Genomic DNA, 23,340 nt, shown 5'->3' with positions numbered 1-23,340 from the left:
TATAACCTAAAATTATAAACCAAGAAAAATAATACAAATTTTATTTTTTCAAGAAGGAAAGATCATGCATAGGTTTATGTGTTTCCCATACATACTAAATTTGAAAACAAGGAGGTGTGTAATTATATCCATATTCTAATTTACCAGGAAAAAGAAAGAATTAATTTTCATTGCTTGGGATGAATTCTCCCTACATTGGGGATTCCTGGGTGGCTCAGTGGTTTGGAGCCTGCCTTCAGCCCAGGGTGCCATCCTGGAGTCCCGAGATTGGGTCCCACATCAGGCTCCCTGCATGGAGCCTGCTTCTTCCTCTGCCTGTGTCTCTGCCTCTCTCTCTCTCTCTCTCATGAATAAATAAATAAAATCTTAAAAAAAAAAATCTCCCTAAATTATTTTGGAATATCAGAATTAAAAGTAAAATGCAGTAAAACTTTTTAAATTTAAGTCAGGAATGAAAACTGGTTTGATTTACCAATATATACTAGTTCACTGAGTCAAAGACCCAAACCAAGGAGGTCTGATTTTATATATATATATATATATATATATATATATATATATATATATATATATATTTTTTTTTACTAAATTTGTAGTTAGATATTTCTATGTGAATAATATTCATATTTGTAATACAAGGGTTCTATAGTATATGTGCAAAAATAATATTACCGTATTAGAATGAGAGTTGAAGTAAAATAATTTTAAAGTGCATAATATTTAATGGCCGGCCAGTCATTATTCGTTAGTCTTGTATTAACAGCTTTAACTAATTTAAATGTATTAACTGCTTTATAAACTTTTTTTCTTTTTATCCAAACAACCTTTCAGACAGGCACTACAATTCTCCCCATTTTATAGATTTTAAAAACTAAAGCTTAGAGAGGAGACGTGACCTGCCCAGGGTCTAATAACCCCTAGGTGCCAAAGGACGCGAAGCTAGGTTTGTTTGTTTCCAACTGATGCCCTTGGCTATGATGCTGTGTTGCTTCCTTAGACTCATGACCTTTGCTCCCTTATAAGGATGATATCGGGAGGTGATATAATTGATATATTTCCCCCCACCAGAAAATATTTTAGAAATACGTGTCTAAATGTGTGTCATCCTCTTCAGGGTAGACAGCTTAGGAGGTTAATTGCTTATTTCAGTAATAATGTCCTTGCACAGATCTCTAGAAATCTTAGGAATTTGCTATTCAATCTTAACAGTTTGTTGGCAGATCATTATTATTAAGGATGAATTTGCTGGTGAAACTAAATTCAAACCAAATGTAGTGAAAAGGTGCTTAATGGAAACTGTGATGTGATTATAAAGCAACAGATTATTTGATATCTGGCGCATAAGTTGGCACTAATTGCAGATACAAAAGGGGAATTTCAAGGGTATTCTGATGTGAATGTGTAGCCATTAAGGAGACATTTTGGCAAGTAATATAAAATTTTTAAAAAGTTTCATTAATTAAAAGTTATATATCATGTATGAATGTCATGGGAAATATCTTTGAAAAGAATATACAAGAGGCAGGGAAGGGTATGTCAGAGACCCTGGATTAGAATCCAAGCTCAGACACCATAATAACCATTTGACCTTAATTTTTGAAATGTACTTGTTATAAAATAGAGAACGTGGCAGGACCTACACAGGATGATAATTTTCCTGGGAGGAGGACATGAAATTGTACTTCTATAGTCACCGAGTGCCTGGCATGTAGAAAATGCTCAGTAAATGTTAGCTAACATTTTACTATTTCACTTTTAAGGACTACCCCATGTTCCTGGAAGACATCTCCATGTCTCATTTATCTGACAATATTTTAGAAGTTGTTTCCTTTTCCATCAGCTTCCATGCTTCAAAGCAGTTTTTATTTCTTAATAGAGTTTTTTATATTTGAAATAAATATAAAATATTTAGGATAACATGTGGATTAAACTAATGTATACTATGCAAGAAATATTACATTCTGAGGTTGCCAATTTATATTATCCTTGTCAGTGTTCCATTTTTTTTTTCAGAGAAAGATTTTTTGTGTGTTCATATTCGATTTTATCAGACTTATTAAAGTAATTATATATCCATTTGCTCAGAATAAGGCTCCAAGATTTTATTTTTTTGGTTATGTCAGACATCTTCTAAATTGCTTATTGATCACATAGTCTTACACTTAAATTTAAGGAACCTTCACATAAATATACAGAAGTTGTGCCTTTTATTAAATCTGAATTTTTAAGTCTTCTTAAATCAATATTATCTGTGTGGTATAGGCAAAATTGTAAGGTTGCTGAAGCTTGTCTTTGTGTCATCAGCCTCCCTAGACTCACCTTCAACTTGTCCTTCTTTCACTCTGGCATGCACCACTCACCCAGCAGCAATTTTTAAAATCAATAATAGCTCTTTATTGAGTGTCTCTGTCTCCTCACAGCCTTTCACTGATGTGACTGACCCACAAGGTCCTATCATTCCTCAGCAGCCTCTTTATGTTCCAGAATTCTCTTGGACTATGTTCTATCAGAGGAGCCAGCCACTGCAACAGTTTACTTCATGACGCAGTGTCAATGTGTTACTCCTTTAAATGAACTTCTCTTCAAAAGTTTTCTGAAAGGAGTTCATACATCAAAGGAGTATCTATGATTACACAAATTCTATAAGTTTCCTGCTCTGTTGGTCAGGAGATGCTTTGGGGAGGAGACTTTCAGTGCGTCTCAGGTCCCTCTCATTGGCCAACGTGTATGTGAGCCCTGGGTGCCAGTAAGTGAGCAGCCTGGCTCTTACTTGAAGAAGAAACTTTATGATTTTTGAAGAGATTTTTGTGATTGGAAGACGAACTATCAGCAAAGTAACACGGTGTTCCTTGAAAATTTGTCTACTTTAAAAATATATATATAATAACACTTTAGTATCTGTTGTTCCAGTCTCTTTACTATTCCCATCCTTTATAGAAGGCACTCAGTTGCTGCATGTCCCCTGTGCCATAGCTACCATGTTGTCACTTGGTCTCCCTCTGTGTGCACTCCCTTCTACTCCCAAAAGCCATCAGAGGTATAATTAGTGATTATTTCTCCAGAAGTGTCTTGAGGGGGATATAAGAGCCCTGTGACGAGCATGTGTATTGCTTCCTGGATGAAGGTTAGAATTCGGAAGGGTTGGAGAGAGGTTCAGGGCTGGAGGGAAAAATGCATTTTGCCCTTTATCACCTCTGTGAAATCACAGATAAAGCATCATCCTGTGTGCAAAGTTGGGCACATAAACATTTCCCAACTTTGTTTGGCATTAAACCTGTAAATATGAAGCATCCCTATCAAATGCAATGTACTACTTTATTAGTCTGAAGAAATTCAGAGATGGAGAAATATGATTCTAAGTAAAAGATTTTGAACACTACTTAAATAAGGGTAAGTAGGCAACATTCTACAATTTTCTTATGCCTTTTGACCCCTTTAGCAATAGTGAAATAGCTAATCAATAGATTTAATCCTGTCTTCCATTTCCTTTTCTTTTTCCTTTCTTCCCTTTCTTTCTTCCTTCATCTTTTCTGCTCCATCTTCTCATTTTCAGTTGTAAATTTTTTATTTTCAGTTTTAAAGTCCGTAAAACCAAACACACATACACACACACGACTGGTTATTAACAATTAGATTTTTTTTCATGCTTTGTAAAGTTACATTTTCTATTTCAGAACCAAAGGATATTAATAATTTTCTATTTATTTGAATCACTCCAAAATAAAATACTGATAACAAGAGAGCTTATTTCTGAACGATTAAAGTGTGGCTACATATAATATGTTCATAGAAGAGTTTCTATGATTTTTTTTTGGTTATTAATCACTATAATTACTCTGATTACAATGATGATTAACTCACAGCGAGTAAGGCTGTGTTGTTTATCTATTTTCGAAGGATTTATGTCCATCCATCCACATGTTCCACACATTCTCACCTCACCCTTTTGTAGCCCTGAGACTCTAGTTTGGGTAGCCTGTGGCCACAAAACAGCTCACACATAGAATAAAACCTGTGGTTTCCTCTTCATTATTGCTGTGCCATAGCCGTCTAAACTCCCTGGGTCAGTGATGATCACTTGAGTTTCTAAAACTTGACTATATTTGCACATATATTCCTCATAACAAGCCCTCTCTATACTGTTTTTTGATTTTTCTGAAGAGTCAATTCAAACTATTGTTCATATTTAAAGCTGTTTTATTTAGTGCCTGAAACTCAAGTAGAACTTGAGAATGATTTTTGGCTTATCTCTAGTGTTGGGTGAACCTTATCTGCCAGTCTACATGAAAATAATTAAACTAAGTGCAAGTATATCTGACAATAAATAAAAATAGAAATAGAACTTCTGTAGCTATAACCATAGGCTTTCTTTGGTGTCGTAGGACTTTAGATCGCTGGTGTTCATTTTCTTGCTACTGCAGAGTAGGAGAACTGACCTCCAGAAGAAGTGAAGGCTCTAGAGAGGACTGAACAATCTAGCACAGAGAACAGTTTACCAGAGGGCCTCAGATTCACTCAGACTTTAGCCCCAACTCAGATCCCCTAAGCAACAACCTCAGGACTCTGCATCTAACTAGCTCCTTGGGTGTTTCTTATGTATATTTTGTTTGCAAGCCACTGCCTTAAGGGTGATCATAAGATCTGCGAAGTCTTCTTATTTCTTAACCTTAGGTTCGCTTCATTATTCGTTCCCTCACTCTCAACTCGTCATAAGTTTTATGAAACTTTATATTAGTGAACACCATTCAAAATAGTAACAGTGAGAGGTCAGAATGATAAGAGTCTTCCCATCGCTTGTCTTGGCTGGCACTGTAATAGACATGTCGCATATATCCTGCCCATTGTGATTAGAAGACTGATTAAGCAATGGGAGGACCCAATTCTCTCAAATTTCTATATAGTTCTTCATTTCTAGGTATCTGAGAGGCAGTTGCTTATCTTTTCTTGGGTGAACTGTGTTCTTGGATCCGGGTATCTCACCAAAACCTGTAAAATGGGTTTCAGATCCAGTGACCTCTACAGGTAGTGACAACTGAGCTGAGAACGCGTTCATGCTTCAGTGACTGCCAGCTGTTTGGGAGCCTAGATTCCTGGCAACCAGGACTAGTCTCATTCAGAATCACTTAGGAAATGTGGCTTTACCCTAAAAAGACTTTCAATTACTACAAATATTCCTTAGGACCTCGATAATTACCTCTGCCTGCCGAGCAATCGGGTAGGGCCTTCGTGACATTGCCATCCCAGGCAACACGGGGATCCCTAATTCCCAGCCTTTTAACATCTCTGCGTGGCCAGCTGCTGCCATTAACCTCTCTTGGATCTAGATATTTTTAACACTTCAGATTAGGGGTTCTCTGATGAACCTGTTTCTTGTTCCAACATTTTTCTGACACGAACAAACATGTTCTCAGGCTGGCTTACGGCAGCAAGTGTGGTGACTTTTTTTTTTTCCTTTTCATTTTTTAAACTATCCCATTTTATAAAACTAAAAACAGTAAATGACTTAAGTTTTTTTGTGTGTGTGTCAACTTAGCCTTATAATGTGTTCCGAAAAGTTCAAAGCCATGTGTGATAATGTAATTTTGAGGGTAAGACCTTTCATGTTTTGTTACCAGGGTATCCAAGTAGGAAAAATAAGGCTAGCTGGTCAGTAGTTTATTATAAAGTGATTTTGTTTCCCCCACTCATCTCACAGGCTAAAAACTGGTGTTAGTTTTAATGATTTGGAATGCTGCCAGTATGGTGGGCTTTTAGAGCAGTGGGGAGGGGACAGTGCATGCCAATGGAGACAGGAACCCACCCAATATTGTCCAGAATCCTTTTGGGACTTCACATGAAGCAAGAGAAACACCTTTTGTTGGATAAACACCTTCTAGACCTGCCTTTCCTATGATTTACACATAGCCCAGCGAAGAGTCACATCCCTTCAGTATCCTCCCAGAGATTACATGACTTGTTTCCAGTCACAAAATTACTGAGCAGTGAAATAATGATTACGACTCATAACTGCCTACTTCTGCTCTGGTGCTCTTCAGGCAGTACTCTTCAGGTCTAACGAGAAAATATTTAAGATCCTTCAAAGGCAGACAAGAGACAAGTCATTCACTTTCACTAATAATCCTTTGAGATGCAAGGAGATGACTGAATTTTTTGCACATTTTGCTTTGACACCTCTGTCTTCATAATTATTAGAAATGGATATTATTTACTGATTATTTTGCTTGAAATCGATTTGCATACTGTTATTGCATATTGTTAAATGGTTTGCTGATTAATAATGTTGATTTGGACTAAATGTAATACAATAAGCAAATACATTTGTGAATTTAGATATATTGTATAATTTAGTTGCCAAATGGTATCATAGAGCTGTTGGAGATTATTCTAGACTAATCCCGTGCAGGAAATTTCCTCCCATCGCCTACATCAGTGTTTTAAGCCCTCCCCCGCTTTTAAAAAATTCATTTGCTTGTTCAGGTTTTAAAGCAAACACTTCTCACAGGCAAATACAGCTCCAAAGCTCAGGGTTAAGATAAATCCTTTTAAATTCAGAACATGGTAGTTATCTCCTAAATGATTTCTTTTCTAGAGGGTCAGAGAAGAATAAAATATTTAGTTTGAATATATTTTCATGACCTTGATTGAATCACTATGATGTGCAGCACTATCAACAAATTATATAATAGCAATATAAAATATTAATATAATTAATAATTATTTGAATAAATATCAGATACTTATATTAATACCAGACTGATGAGTCATAGAATTGCTGAACTGTTAGGAAACACTTGCTGATGAGGCCTCTGGGGACTAGAGAGGTTTTATAATTAACACACATACATATACACACACAGACACTAGTTAGTTTTTGAATCGGTTATGTGAACTGTTTACTATATTCTGTACTTAGGTAATGTATGTATGCTTATGCTTTGGTATATTTGGTGTTTTTAATTATTTTCAAATATTTCAAAAAAACTTTTCAACCTGAGCTTTTCATTTATGCATTTATCTTCTAAAGATATATGTTGCCATTGATTATTTTTTCTTGCTGCAGTTTCATACACAACATAAATATTTTCAGTTTGGAAATCAGGTTAATGGTAAAAAGAATCTAAAAATGAATTTATGCCATAGGTATTTAACGTGTTCATGTTCTTTTTTTAAAGCTACATTTTAATATGCCTTTGATAAAACAGTATTTCTCTAATAATATATTAAGTTTGGTGGCTGCAAACAGTTCCTCAATGAAATGTCACTCACATTAATTTTCCATGTGCTCTTTTTTTACTTATAGTTTCATTGTCCACATGTTTAAAGTCTAACAGAAAAAGACATCACTGGATGTGAAGTTGGAGGACAGATCCAAGTCTACATCTACATCCTCATGTTGGTGACCTTGGGTAAATTTTATTTTTGTGCTTCCATTTCATTTTTTTAAAAAAAATGAGTAGTTGAAAGCATCAAAGACTCTTTCCCACAATTCAAACACTACATGAGCTCAAAAGAAGATTTGATTGAAAGAAATGTGTGGGCATGATTACCTGGCTGCCCAGTATTTTCATGGTCACACACTTGTTACATACATCTGAAGTTCCTTTAAGGAAATTAACTCTTTGTAGGTGTGAGATATGGACATCAAGAGAAGTAGAATAAGTGGAAAAGGAAGGGGAAATAAGTTAATGACAAAGGAGGCATGGTGGGTGGTAGAAATGATTCCCTTTTTACTTCTTTATATCTATAGTCTAGTTATTCCTACTTGAAAACCTTACTGGCACCAGGTATTATCAACAGGGATGAGTAATATGTAATTTTTATCTTTACTGGGTTACATTTGGCCCACAGACAGTTGACAGCTGTCAGTCAGGTGGCTGGTCAATGAGGAGATACATTTAAAGCTGCCAAAGTATTTTTGTTTCTTTAAATACTTACAAGTAAACCATTTTAGCTGGAAGCTTCATGGTCTTGAAATGAAATAGATTGACATTCACAATATAATTTATTGAAGTTAGTTGCTGGGAGAATCGAGATTTTCCCTGTGCATATATGGGTAATCAAAATATTTTCAAATGTCTTTCTGAAAGAGGAGAATAATTAATTTTTTCCACTCTAAATAAGCCATTCTTAAGATACGAAGCTATATTGCAAATAATGCTTAAAATTAAAAAATATATTTTTAAATTAAACTTTTAGGGCACATGAGTCATTGCAACATTTAGTTGTAGTATCTGACTAAGACTTATTAAAATAAATCGTTTCCATACATTGAGGGAGTTGGCATAGGTATTTTTGTGACACAAAAGTGAAGGTTTACTGGAAAGGACGAACATGTAGCTGCCAGTTGTCCTAGGAACTAAGCTTCTCTTCATAATTACAAGGAAGAAATATGGAATTTTAGATTAAGCCCACAATTCAGGGCATGGTTAAAATGACAAATTTTGGTTATTCAGAAATATTTGGTCTATACCTAACATTGTTTCTAATAGGTTCAGTCACACTTACATAATTCACAGGAGTCATAAAAAATAGGTTGGAAGAAGCTTTTGTAGGGTTTATGTTGAGTGTTAATGACAAACAGTATAATAATTATAACCGATAGTAACGCACATAAAGACTTAACAAGTGTAATTCTAAAGTTGACGTAAGAGTGTGTGTTCAGTTTTGCAGTACTTACTTCTAATTTCTTATTTCTGATTCTTTAGGAATATAATATTTAACAGACCAGATAAATAACAAAATTATAAGTGCATACAGTATATATTCATTGATTAACAGACTAATGAAGTTACCTAAAAAATGCAGTGACCATGGTTACTTAGGTGCCAGAAGCAATATAATAATGAAGATGACGGAATATTGCAGAAATATAGCAGTTTGAAACCACAATATATTCCTTTTTTAAAAAATAGATATACTTTAATTTTCTGAACCATATTCTACATGAAATGATTTATAATTAAAATCAGATTTGGGTTTTAATTATGTTTTAAAGATATTATATTTTTGGGTTGGCTGGATCATTTCTGGTAATTTTTCAAACCACAAATAGTTAATAATTGTAAACATCCTTTAAATCAGTCTAAAAGAGTATGATACTTACAAATTTGTGGCTTATCGTTATTGATTTGATAATTGTTTTAGATGTAGTGGTCATTAAAAAAGTGAGATCTGATGATTTTCTTACTATACAACTATGTGTTAAGCATGTAGCTTGAAAATTTTTTATGAGATCATCAGAATAAAACAATTACCTCATAATATTAGTAATTTACATTGGTAGGAGCCTTTCTTTTCTTAAATATCAATTGTACCCCCCACAGTCCAGAAAATTGATTTTATGGCTAATAATTTATAGCATTTTTGATCAGTGTATGCTGTGTGTCTTTTACATTCATTAGCCCATGTTGCTTGTGAATATGGAATTTGGTTGTTAAAATGGTTTCATATGTTTACTATGTATAGTCTTTAGCTTTGAGCTCCTTACTTGCTTAAATAAATGTTTTCAATTTGTATAATACAACAATTTGTAGAGAAATGCTGTGAAGCATAGTTAAAAGAATGAGCCCTTGAAATAGAATCACTTTTTAAAAATATATCCTGACATGTGGTCTTATTTTTCCATGTTTTGTATTAATTAAAATCCTATTCTGAAAAAATTATTTTTGCCTAAACTTTTGAATTCATGAAATAAAAATACCAAATATATAAATGTACTAATTTTGGAAATCAGTGATGTAAAAACATGCTTTAGTACTGTATTGGTTGTTTATTCCAAAGATTTTTCTCCAAAGAAACTCTTTGTAAAGTAATGAGAAAATGTTGCTACTTTTAATTATTAAATATTCTGTGCAATCCATGTGTTTAAAAATGTATTATAAATAAATTAATTTTATATTCTGTGTAATCATATTCCTGTCACATGCACACATAAAAAACACCAGCGCATGAAACATTTTAAAAGAGCATGTACCATTTCACATTTTTATTTGATTTACTAAAAAACCATTTTACTCAGGACAGATTATGACAGAATTAGATAAAAAATGATGAAATGATATTTGTGTGTTTACTTTAATAGTCTAATATCATATATGTAATTAATTCTTCATCTTTCAGATATCGAAATTAGTAGTGAAAGAAACCAACATTCAAAATAAAGAGTCTTTCCTATAAGACTTTTCTTAAATGTAAAAAATTGTCAAATGGTAACAGCTCTACTTTCTACAACAGGCAAACCTACTGTTGAGTTAGTTGGCTCTGATTCCAATGGTCTCATCAGCTTTCTGAATGTAGGTTCCTCAGCAGTGCCTCTTCCAAGATAACAAAATCAACTTTTAAAGATTAAAAAATATATTTTGGCAATTGAAACTCACCAGTGCCTTTCTGCTTCTCCAGGAAGTTGTACCCTTCAGCACCTGCTGAGGGCTTTGTTGTCCAAACCCTGACAGGTAAAAAAATTCCTGTAGAATAAAGCCAGACCAGCTGGCTTTGAAGAGAAACCCCCCAGTTTGGGCTGCGTTTGTCTCTCCTCCTTTTCTATGAAGACCCAGGCTTTCCCCCCTTGATCGTCAAGCCGTAAGATGCGTGATCCCTGTGCACAAGTGTCTGGCAGGCCGAGATGCACCTGTTCCTGTCACTCTGGGGTAAATTTAGCTGTAAAGGTATCACTGACAACCAGACCTTTGTCAGTGCTGGCAAAAGAACACAGAACTGCTTCCCTCCCCTCCCCCTTCCAAACCCCTATGCTGCTAGTTCAAATGGAAAATATCAAATTGGAAGTCTATCCAAAAATCATTCCTAAAAAATGAGATTGCTTTCATATGGTAAAAAAGTAAGTTTCCTCATTTCACGCAGACTTTAAAATTACATTTCCAAGAATAATCTTGGAACAAGACAAGTTTTTGTTCAATTAATTGTGGCTGGAAACTTTTTAATGGAAACATAGCACACACTTACTTCATTTCAGATTATTAAATTGTGTTAAGCATTAAAGTTAGTTGCCATTCTTTGCTGTAGCTCATTTGTTCTTTTCGATCCAGAGAAATATTAGAAGGTTAAAAATTATCACATAGGAGGGATTAATCATGCTACCAAAATTAGACTGCGTGTAGCTCCGAGAGACTGAATGTCAAAATTGTGTGCTCGTAGCCCTTAAACTATTGAAAATCTAGGACCCCACTACTACGTTTAAAATGACAGCTAATGTCTGTAGAAACCGTGGATGTGTAGAAGCTGGTAGAGCTAGAGTTCTCTTACTCTTTGACTAAGGTAAGGACATTTGCGATTTTTTTTAGACTAATTTCTTTATTGACAGTTTGAGAACAATTCCTTTTGAAGGAAAATAGAGAGGCAGGCAGTGTTCATTGATATGTCTGATGTAAATATAGTAGTTAAGATATATAAAGTAGCCCAAGGAGTAATGTGTTTAGCCAAAGCATTCTGAGCTTCTGCTTTAATAATTATGATTTCTTAAGTGGTATTAGAAAGAGTTGTGCAAAGTACCTGTTCTACCATTTTATTGCTGTTTACAAGGTTTGGGTGTGATGAGAAAAAGAAATCTGGGTCAAAATAAAAAATGCTTTGTAAAATAAACAAAGTTCCTATTTACTTACTATGTATAAACAGCCACTCACCAAGCCTCATTTCTCCACAGGGCACCACTTTCAGATAAAAACATAGACCTGAATGGCATCATCCAGTATCCAAGGAAACCATGTAAGTACCTCTCTCAGTGTGTACTTCTCTTATTCAGAGTTTAAAAGCTGGCTGAGTACTGAATAAGTGAGTGTTTTTATTTAATAATTATACGGGAGGTACTTTTTAGGAGCTTGCTAAAAAGAAACAGGTTCTTGATTGTTATGTGCGTCATAACAAAACCCTTATGTTTTCATCATATTTCATAAAATTATGTGTTTAGCCCCAACCTCTCTATCAATGCTCATTCTTAGGTACAAAACAGCTACTCAAAGTCATAATGAATTGAGAGTTTCAAACTTTTCCAGGACCCATTAGTGTCTGAGAAACAATGTTTCAGAGGCCTTATGCCAGGAGTAGTGACCTAATTGAATAAAACCTTTTTCAATTTTAAAAATTAAGAAAAAATCGATCGGAAAGTGATATTTTGTTGGTAAAAATTTATGGCAGTTTATTTGGTTTTAGACTTCCTTGGGGAGTGAGCAAGTGAGCAACAAGGTGAAGTTATGGATTTAAGCAATGCAAAGAATCTTGAAAACAAGAGTAATTTTTAAGATGGGAAAGTGTTTGGAGAAAGGGTTGGAAAGTTGGCATATTGTGTTCTTTCTTTTTTCCCCCCGAACTCATTAGTTTGTAGCTAATTTCCATAGCTAATTTTAAGGTTCTAATTAATTTTCAGAACCATGGAATCTATTGACTCTATTGTAGAAATTGTTTCCAAACAACACACTATTCTGGACAAAGATCCACTTCACAAACACTTGGAATATTGTATTAAGTATTTCTTTACTTTACTTGGACTTTATTTTTTTTTTTCTAATTTGCACTCTCTACATTTATTTATTTATTTATTTATTTATTTATTTATTTATTTATAGATTTATGATTTTTATTTATTTATTCATGAGGAACACACATACACACAGAGGCAGAGACATAGCAGAGAGAGAAAAAGGCTCCATGCAGGGGGCCTGATGTGGGCATCGATCTTGGGACTCTAGGATCACACCCTGAGCAGAAAGCAGATGCTCTCAACTGCTGAGACCCCCAGGCATTCCTGCACTCTCTACTTTTAAAGTCAAATTATTTTTGATACTGACTAGTTATTATTGTTTACTTTTCCATGCAAATACTTAAAACTCATGAAAATACTTAGATTTCTCATATAATCATATATTGTTTTTTTTTTTAACCATCTGGATCAGCTATATGGTTTATCTAGCCTTTTAAATACAGACGTACTACTGTTCATCAAGGTTTTCAGGAGTTGCATTTAAATGCATCTGGTTTCGCTCTGTTGTTTAGAAGTTTTTCATACTATTTTCATTTACTTTTGTTACTCTTGTATTTCTGTCTTCAATTTGGAGCATGGTTCCTTGCTAATCGTAAATGATAGAGATGATCTCAGTTTCTCTGCTGAATTAAACAGACCCTTCCTATTCAATAGCTCATGTCTGGAGTATTTCACTTTCCCACATGACCCTCTGATATTATTTATGTCTTTCCATGTTTCTGTCTTTTTACATATATTACAGAATGCATCTTTCTGAACTGAGAGATGAGAAGTTGTGTTAGATTAAGGAATTTGCTGGTATTTTGGGAGGGTGTAAGAGCCTCCTCTCCCAGAGGACCTGACCAGGAAGTGAATTTTCTTATACTAGTTGACAAACTTCACAAATGTGGAGTTTGAGGCCTGAGGTACTGCCCTCTACATAGGAATTCCTTGCCACAAAATAAAGGTTGGGCCGTTGCTGGATAAACTTGGAAACAGAGCAGGGTTAGAATAGATCTTTATAAAGAACAAAAATGTGAATCAAAGGGGAAGACTGGGTAATGCCATAATTCTCTATCTTGAGTGGAATCTTTTGAAATTCCATTCTTCTTGTGGCAAGAAGAAAAAGAAAATCTACACTGCAGTTCTTGTGGCACAATTTTAAATATTTACATGAGAATATAGATTTTCCAGAAAAACTATTTAAATTTTCTAGGTTTAATTCTGCCTCCTTTAGAAATAAATTTATACATGGACATCTATTCATTAGCAGTGATCTTTCTAATGAAGACCATCATTACTTGATCAAACTTGCTGATATGATGGACATTGTTCTATATCTGCAATGTCCAGTATGGCTGTTGAGCATTTGAAGTGTGGCTAGTACAGTGGAGAAACTGATTTTGAATATAATTTAAATTGACATGGCCACATGTGACTAGTTGGCTACTAAATGGATATTTTGCTTTTATCGAAATTAAAGTACAGTCTTGCAAAGAATTTCTAATCATTTGGCATTCTCTCTTATATGGTCATTTTTTATTATGTACTTTAATATTTGAATTATTGAAGTGGAATTTCTTTATAACACTTTCTTAAAGATGAATGTTTTTAATACTGTTGATGGGAAGACATTATAACTTTGTTTTATAAGCCTGGGGTAGCAACTTTTAAAGTGGACATTACAAGCAAGAGTGCATCTAAAAAAGAAAAACCCTCTAATGAAAGTCGTAACAATGGTGATAAATATTTCGAAAAGTTCAGTTACAATTTCTGTAATGCATCTTGCAGTACAAAATGTAACCAACCTACAAAAATGTCACTTGCCTTGAGTCCCCAAAGCTTAGTTTGCTTCCAAAGCACACATCAGATTTTAAATCATATTTTAAAGCCATACTCCCATGGCCTTTTTAGGCATTTAATGAAAATGAACATTAGGATGCATCATGATATTTTAATAATATTACTAGTACACTAATATATAGACAGAATTATTAGCTGCAAATATACTGAGAATTTAAAATTTATATATATTTTTTAAGTCAGCAGATCAACTCATTTCTTGAGTAAGATATGCAGGATGTAGGTTATTTATAGGATACTGAACTAGGGACCATGAGGATTTTTTTTTTAAATGGAAGATGTAACATTCATCTTTTTAGGAGCTCCACTTATTGGCTTTGGATGCATCCTTTTGAATAAGTAGGATTCAGATAAGAGGAGAGAGGAGACTTCTTTTGTTAGAACCTTGGACAAGCTACTCATAGTGTCCCTCTTAATGCAAAACAACTAGATTCTAGATAGAATATATATATATATATATATATATATATATATTTAAAGATATATAAATTTATCATATATATATTATATATTTATTATATATTTATATAAATATATAAAGATATATAAATATTATATATAAATAAAGAAAGATAGAATATATATATATATATATATTTAAAGATTTTATTTATTCATGAGAGACACACAGAGAGAGGCAGAGACATAGGCAGACGCAGAAGCAGGCTCTCTGTGGGGAGCCCGATGTAGGACTTGATTCCAGGCCTCCAGAATCATGACCTGAGCCAAAGGCAGCCACTCAACCACTGAGCCACCCAGGTGCCCCTAGATAGAACATATTTCTAATGAATTATTTGAATGGGAAAAAATTTTTTTGACATCTTCCTGACCTCAAAACCAAAAAACGAAAATGTGTGTGGAAGGTGGATTGTGACAATGAGCAAACAGGAAATGTAGGAATAGCAAGATTGAACTGGATGAGTTGTGTTGCAGGGATGCTGTTGGAAGGATAGCAGTCATATACTCTGTTGGACTTCTTATAAACCTAGCCTTATTAAAAGAAGAGGAAGACATAACAACCACATCTGTAGACCCAGGTTTTTGGTTTCCTTTGATGTCTTTGGTGTCTTCAATTAGATAGTCAACCACTTGCATATTGCCAGGTCTATTTTCAGAAAGGTCTATCCTTGCTTAAAAGCCAGTGTTCTGTGTGAAGAAAATATGGTCTTCCATTAAGGGAGTGCTACAAATCACAGTCCCCAATGTCCTTGTAAAATTCTAATTTACTTATCTAAATTTTTATTATAAAAATATGAAACATATTAAAAAATAGAGAGAATGGTATAATGAACTTTCATACAACTACACCTGTCCTCAACAACTATCATCTCATGGACAATTTTGTTCCAACATATCCCTATTTACACTTCCTACCCCCACCCCAAATTATTTTGAAGCCAATTTCAGACATGACATCATTTCATTCTTCAGTATTTCAGCAGATATCTTTATTAGAACTTGGGGGTTTTGGGGGATCCCTGGGTGGCTCAGGGGTTTAGCACCTGCCTTTGGCCCAGGGCGCGATCCTGGAGTCCCAGGATCGAGTCTCACGTCGGGCTCCCGGCATGGAGCCTGCTTCTCCCTCCTCCTGTGTCTCTGCCTCTCTCTCTCTCTCTCTATCTGTGTGTCTATCATAAATAAATAAATAAGTCTTAAAAAAAAAAAAAGAAGTTGGGGGTTTTTATGGACTTGTTTTTTAACTAAAAAAAATGAATCACATCTAAAAAATGAACTACATGTAAAGTCAATATTTTCTTATTGTTATCAAATATGCATGATCAATATTCAGATTTTTCCAATTGTCCAATAAATTTTTATAATTACTTTTTACTATTTGAAACAGAGTGCAAATAAGATCCACACGTTGCAATTGTTTATTTGTCTTCTCTTTTACTCTGTAGGTTTCCCCTCTATCTTTTTTTTCTTGTTTGTTGAGGAAACTGGATTATTTGGGTGGTAGAGCTCTCCATAGTTTGTGTTTGCTGATACCTTCCTGTGGAGTTGTTTAATAAGCTCCTCTGCCCCATATCTTTCCTATCAGTTGGTAATTAAGACCAGGAACTTGACCAAATGCATTTGGAGGAGACTGAGCAAGACTACTGTGTTTCTCTCTTTTTGTGATGTTAGCAGATATCGATCATTGTTTAGATCTATTTATTCCTTAGAGTTAAGGAATAGCCAGCCTTGGGAGGTTTCCTCACACATGTGCCCAAATCAGTATTCTGCTAAATTCTGAGGCGGGACTCTGCAGGTCTCAGGAGATCTTTGTCTATATAGCAGCTCTCTGCCAGGTGCTCTGTCCTATGAACCATAGCCACCTATTCTCCCATAATGTTAGACCTGTTTCCTTGACTCAAGGAGCCTGCCTCTCTTGAGTTACTCTCCTGGTGCTAAGAAACCCTCAAGACTGTAAGCAAGGCAAGCAGATTTACCTCCTTGGCTTCTCATGTCTTAGAGATCTCTTTGTTGCTTGATGTCTATGTCTTAAAAAACCATTTTTCATATTTTTGTTATCATTTTAGGAAGGAGGGGGCACACAGTGCCTCTTAGTCCATTTTAGCTAGAACAGAAAGTCTCCTCAGTTGTTTCCAAAAAAAAAGTTCAGCTATAGCTTGTTAATCCAAACACCATCTTAATACAAAACTCAATATTCAAAGAAAATTGAGGGGCACCTGGGTGGCTCAGTGGTTGAGCATCTGCCTTTGGCTCAGGTTGTGATCCTGGGGTCATGGGATTGAGTCCTGCATTGAGCCCCTTGCAGGGAGCCTGCTACTTCCTCTGCCTGTGTCTCTGCCTCTCTTTCTGTGTCTCTTATGAATACATAAATAAAATCTTTAAATAAAAATAAAGCAAACTGAAAAAAAAGTGTCTTGTGTGTATACCTGTATGTTTGTCCTTTAGAACACTGCTGTAGACTTAGAACCATGAGTGCAACTTTCAGGACCTCCTTTTTATAATTTTTAAACTTATTGATTGATTGATGTATAATTAGCATAGAAGGTTTTATTAGTTTCAAGAGTACAATATAATGATTCAACAATTTTATACATTATTCAGTGCTCATCATAAGTATACTCTTAATAACCTTTATTTATTTCACCCAGCCTTCCACCCACCTTCCTTCTAGCAGTCACCAGTTTGTTCTCTGTATTTGAGTCTGGTTTTGTCTCTTTTTTCTCCCTTTGTTTGTTTTATTTCTTAAATTCCATATATAAGTTAAATTATATGGTATTTGTCTTTGTCCGACTTGTTTTACTTAGCATTATGCCCTCTAGGTCCATCTATGTTGTTGCAAATGGCAACATTATTCTTTTTTCATGGCTGAATAATATTCTATTATATGCACCTACCACATGTTTTTTATCCATTCATCTATCAATGGACATAATTTGGGTTGCTTTCAATATTCAGCAATTATAAATAATGCTGCAATAAACATAAGGGTGCATATTATCTTTTTGAATTACTGTTTTCATTTTCTTTGGGTAGATACCCAGTAGTGGAATTACTGCATCATATTATAATTCTAGTTTTAATTTTTTGACAGTGGCTGCACCAACTTGCATTCCTACCAATATTTCATGGGGGTTCCTTTTTCTCTAAATCCTCACCAAGACTTGTTGTTACTTGTGTTTTTGATTTTAGCCATTCTGATAGGTACGCGGTCATTGTGGTTTTGATTTGCATTTCTCTGATGATAAAGTGATGCTAAGAACCTTTTCATGTTTCTTTTGGCCATCTGGATGTCTTCTTTGAAAAAAAATGTCAGTGCCGGTCCTCTGTCCATTTTTAAATCGGATTATTTGGGGGTTTTGGTGTTGTGTTGTAGGAGTTCTTTGTAGATTTTGAATATTAACACCTTATCAGATATATCATTTGTAAGTCTTCTCTTCCTTCAGTAGGTTGCCATGTCGTTTTATTGATCGTTTCCTTTGCTGTACAAAGCAACTTTCAGGACCTCTTGTTGACATTTTCCCTCCCAGCTAATTGTGTTTTTTCTACACACTGAGTCTTATTTTATATTCTATTTAGAGGCAATTTTCTGGTCCTTTTAACATTTCTTCAATGAACATTTTCGAATACCTACTAAGTATTGCATACAGTATTAGAATATAGTAATGAATAAAACACTATTTATCCCCTTAAAAATCTTGCAATTTATTTTCCCACTAAAACCTGTACACAAACACACATAATGTCTCTACTAGTAATAGACCTAAACTGGAAATACCCAAATGTCCATCAGTGATTAAACAGACTGTGATAGATCCGTGGAATGGAATACTACTTAGCAATAAAGAACTGTGAACTATTGATAGGGCAGCAACTTGGCTGAACCTCAAAGAAATTATGCTGAGTGAAACAAGTGTATCTTAAAAGATTATGTCATTGCTCACTTCCATTCATACAACATTCATAACATAATGTAATTACAAAGTTGGAGGACATATTAGTAGCTGCCAGGGGTTAGAGGGCAAGAGAGAGAGTAGGTGTGGACATAAAAGGGTTGCACTAGGGAGTCTTGTGGTAATGGTACAGTTAAGTGTCTTGACGTAGTAGTGGTTACTCAAAGCTACATATGTGATAAAGTTGCATACAGCTATGCATACACACACAAACAGGAATAAGTGCATGTATAACAGCTGAAATATGAATAAAGCCTATGCATTGTACTGCTATTAGTTACCTGGTTTTGATATTGTAATTATTATGCAAGATCTTAACTACGGGTGAAGACAAGGGCTGGAGAAAGAGTACACAGATAGTATATTTCTTTCCACTTTTTTGTGAATTTTTATGTACTTCAAAATAAATTTTTTTTCTGAAAAATTTTACAGTTTCATAAAGGATACAAGGAACTAAGTAGCCAACTACAACACACTGTAATACACTCAGTTAAGGAGAGGGAATGCCTTGTTCCCATTCCCAAGTCAAGAGACAACATCTCTACTACTTCCTTGTTTCCTAAAGGGTGCCAGTCATGTCCCCTGCCTCTGTTTTAGTGGCATGTATTAGCAGTAATGGACTTGTAGAATGCTTGTGATTGACCCTCCCTGGCCCCCAGCACCTGTGGTGATACGCCCTGCTCATTAATTCCTCCATAAAGTAACAAACATACAAGGCAAACACTTTATAAAAACACAGATAAAGTAACAGGAATCTCATGTTCTCACAATACATTCAACTGTAAGTTCAAAGACTCATTCCATATTTGAATACTGATGATTTTGGATTATGCATAGCTTTGGCTCTCCTCAAGCCCTATCCTTTTTTTTTTTTTTTTTTCCAAGCCCTATCCTGCCATCAGCAGCATCAGCCAAAGCTTTACTCTGACCATTGAGAAATAGCCTTTGTATGTGAAGATGAACACATAGCTACAGTGGGCATTATGCATGCATTGTCACTTGTTACTATAACTTGCTTTAATTCTATGACAGATTGTCACATATTTTGAGTTTTCTTAAGTTATAAAAGTTTTTTCCCTTGGAACTAAGTAGAAAATATATTATTTCTGAATTTTGGGGGACATATTTTGGTTTTGTTGGTTTTTAGTAGGAAGCACTAGGAAAATGACTCAATATGAATTTGTGCTCTTGTCACATTGTGACAACTCAGTTGTCTTAGAATTTTTACCAGGCGTGTCTAAGTATCACAAAACCACAAATAGGCAGGTTTACCATATGTAAACTGGAAATATTTTAATTTTATTTGTTGTTGTCGCAGAAACTCACCCCTCCATTTGGTGTCAGGGAGGCCTCTTTGGGGTTGCCCTTGGACTAAGGAGGGGGTCTGAGTCTTCATGTGTGTGTGTTATTGGAATATTCACTGGGCAGAAGATGTTGGTAGAGTTTTTAATCTATTTGACCCAGGTGCCCCGAACAGGTCATTTATTATTGATCAGATACTGAAACTTTCTCCTCCTCCTCCTTCTTCTTTTGTCATTGTAAGCCAAATGTGTACTACTTTTCATTTTAACATTTTATTAGTTTTTATTTTTTGAAGTAAAAACTTTTTTGCGTGTGCTAAATCTTTTAACACTTTTAAGAAAATATACAAGTCTACATCAATAGTATAGTTGATTTAGAATATTTCTTGCCTTCTTATAATTTGTGATGGTGTGGTCCTGATTTTGTTGTATTGGTCACGATCTTTTCTTTATCCTTTCCTGTTTTTGTATATCGGAGAAAGTTTTTATTTATTTCTTATTTTTATTTATTTATTTATTTAATGCTTTTAGTAGGAGTACCTAGGTAGCTCAGTTAGTAAGCGTCTGCCTTTAGCTCAGGTCATGATCCCGAGGTACTGGGATCGAGTACCACATTGGGCTCCTTGCTCAGCTGGGAGTCTGCTTCTTCCTCCCCCTCTGCCTGCTGTGCGTGCTCTCTCTCTCTTTTTCTCTCTCTCTGTCTGTCAAATAAATGATTAAAGAAAATCTTTAAAGAAAATAAAATGCATTTATTATATGGACTCTTAAAGTTACATAATATTCCACATGATCTATACTTTTCCTACAACCTTAAGATTATACTGTGTTAGTCTAAATCTATAACACTATTAAATAATATTACAGGCATTTCTTGGAGAGAAATAGAGATTAAGAGGAAGCAGTGGATTTTTCATAAATTTGGCAAGCTATTTGGGAAGTGTTTTTTTAAGTAGCTTAAATATCCTTGAAGTATTAATTTTGGAATAAGAGTTGCATAGGAACCAATATTATTCCTCCAATTTGTAGAGAGTCACTACCATCATCTCCCTTCCTTGCTCTGCATATGCATGAACAAAGTGGAACTGAATGAATTGGTGCTCCCACCTGCAGCCAAGCCCATTGGTGCCTGGATCAAATCCAACAACAATAGGAAGCATATTTAGAGCCTTTGACTTTTTCTTCCTCAGTGGGCACATCTGGTAGCCCAGCTACAACTACTGGGCTCCATATTACTGTTAATTCTCAGCTTGAATCTGTGTGGTCCATTAGATCTGGGAGGCCATGACTCGGAGCCTGGTCCCAGGGGCCTGTGTGGCTCATAGCCACAGAAATTATACCCTTTTGTCTCTTTATCTCTTTATGGGACTACCTCTGCTAGGTCTTCTTGGATCCTTGAGTCATGTCTCTGTATTCAACTCCATGCTGTGATGTCTCACAGTAATGACCACCACTGCCTGATTTCTAGGTATTCAGATAGTTGCTTTTTTCTCTGATACCATATTACCTATAGCTGCATATATGACTTCAGGGCTCACCACATGTGCCCTTTGAATGTTGTGTCTATTTGTCTCACTGACTCTTGATTGACAGCCATGGATGAGGTTAACTCTGTTTTTATGATCTCAAAGGTGAGTACTGGCCTACTGTTGGTAAATATGCACCATGCTTCTTCACACCTTTAACAGGGAGAGAGGTCACTGACGTAAAGAGTCTCCCCATGCTTTGGATGGTGGTGTCTCACTGAATTACACCATGGTAAGGGGTTTATTCACTTGCTTTTAGCTTATTAAGATTTTATTTATTTATTTGAGAGAGAGAGAGAGAGAAAGCAAAAGACAGAGCATAAGCAGTGTGGAGAGGGAGAAACAGACTCCTTACTGAGCAGAGAACCCAGTGTGGTGCTTGATCCCAGGACCCCAGGATCATGCCCTGAGCTGAAGGCAGATGTTTAACTGACTGAGCCACCCAGTCGCCCCTCTTCACTTTCTTACTTGCTATTTAGCTCTTAGTTTCAAAAAGCTTTTTTGGTAGTTTACAGTAAGACCATTAAAGTAAGGGGCAGAACCAAGGCAGGTAATAAAGAGGAAGTGGGGTAACACTGAACCAGAAAACCAAGGCCCTCCCTAAGAAGCCTACAGTTGAGTAAATTGAATTTTAGGCCTAAGTGTTCTGTTAGAAAAAAAGGGAGGCATAAAAACTGATGCCACTTACTATTAGATCAGAGTGGGACAAAGATTCAGTTCATCTGGAGAGATGCTCTTGTTTTCCTAGCTGTGTATTTTTGGGAGGAATTGAGTGGCTCATTGTATCACATTTTTCTATCAGCTAGTCATATTAAAATACCGGTGCATGATGACAAATGTTATCTCTTCTCTCTAGTATGAAATACTTCAAAACATTATTTTTCAAAATGACTTTAGATGAATACTGCCCAATTATTTTCTGGTATCCAGAGTAAAAAGTAAAAAGATACATATGAAAATAATAATATACATTTCCACTCAGTATATCCAAAAAATGTTATCTCATTAGGTAATTGACATAAAATTTTTTCTATATTAATTACATTCCTTTTCCTTTCTAAACTAAATTTTTTAAGTCCAGTTCGTATTTTACACTTACAGCACAACTCAATTTGGATGAGTCACATTTCCAACGCTCAATAGCCACATGTGGGTGGGTGGGGTAGTAGTGGGAGGGGCAACTCATATTGTAGTAATATCTGTGTGATACTTTCAGTATTGAGATTTCTCAGCTACAGTTATGACCAGGAACCTTGAAAGGAAAATTCATTAGTGTTTTTTTGTACTGGGTGGTCATTAATCCAGAAGTTACCAATTTATGCCACTGAAACTAATTTGATGAGAACAGATAACTTCAGTCATTATTGAGAAAGTGAGCAACTTACTCTGAAAACTTTTGGATGCTTACTTTCAATTCTTTCATCACTAGTAAATGCACTTATTTATGTCATCTGGGACATTGTCTTGACCTCTTTTTATGCCCCCTACTTCTTTACAACTTCTGTGATGTCACTGGCGTTATCTCCTCAGGTTCCAATGGGAACTAGTTTGTAATTTCTCAGAGATACTCATGACTTCCTGCTTGACTTACAGTTACTGGTTAATTTCTTTGTTATCCCCTTGTTGAAAACTGAGACTTGTTGGCTGTCCTCCTTCCCTTTAGTGCCTTGTGTGGACTAAAGTGTAGCCAGTAGTGCTTATTGAATGAGCATATATATGTCTTTTCCTCTGATTATAGTGTGGAAAGCAGGGGCGTACATTTGATTCCTTTGGTATAT

General features: G+C 35.2%; 1 protein-coding gene across 17 annotated transcripts in view; it reads right to left on the bottom strand.

Annotated features, from left to right (window-relative positions):
- MEF2C (myocyte enhancer factor 2C) overlaps positions 1-10,707 on the bottom strand; it is a 169,880-nt gene extending 159,173 nt beyond the window's left edge. For 14 of the 17 annotated variants that reach the window (XM_072736816.1, XM_072736842.1, XM_072736813.1 and 11 more), the window contains exon 1: positions 10,377-10,606. The gene's annotated coding sequence lies outside the window, so the exon portion shown is untranslated. Of the gene's footprint in view, positions 1-10,376 lie in introns of all 17 variants that reach the window. The other 3 variants (XM_072736806.1, XM_072736815.1, XM_072736840.1) reach the window with 1 other exon arrangement.
- Positions 10,708-23,340: the final 12,633 nt, after the last annotated feature.

Source organism: Vulpes vulpes, chromosome 14, assembly GCF_048418805.1.
Source record: "Vulpes vulpes isolate BD-2025 chromosome 14, VulVul3, whole genome shotgun sequence".
Classification (NCBI taxonomy): Eukaryota; Metazoa; Chordata; class Mammalia; order Carnivora; family Canidae; genus Vulpes; species Vulpes vulpes.
Note: the sequence above shows the minus strand (reverse complement) of the source record. Positions and strands in the feature narration are given on the sequence as shown.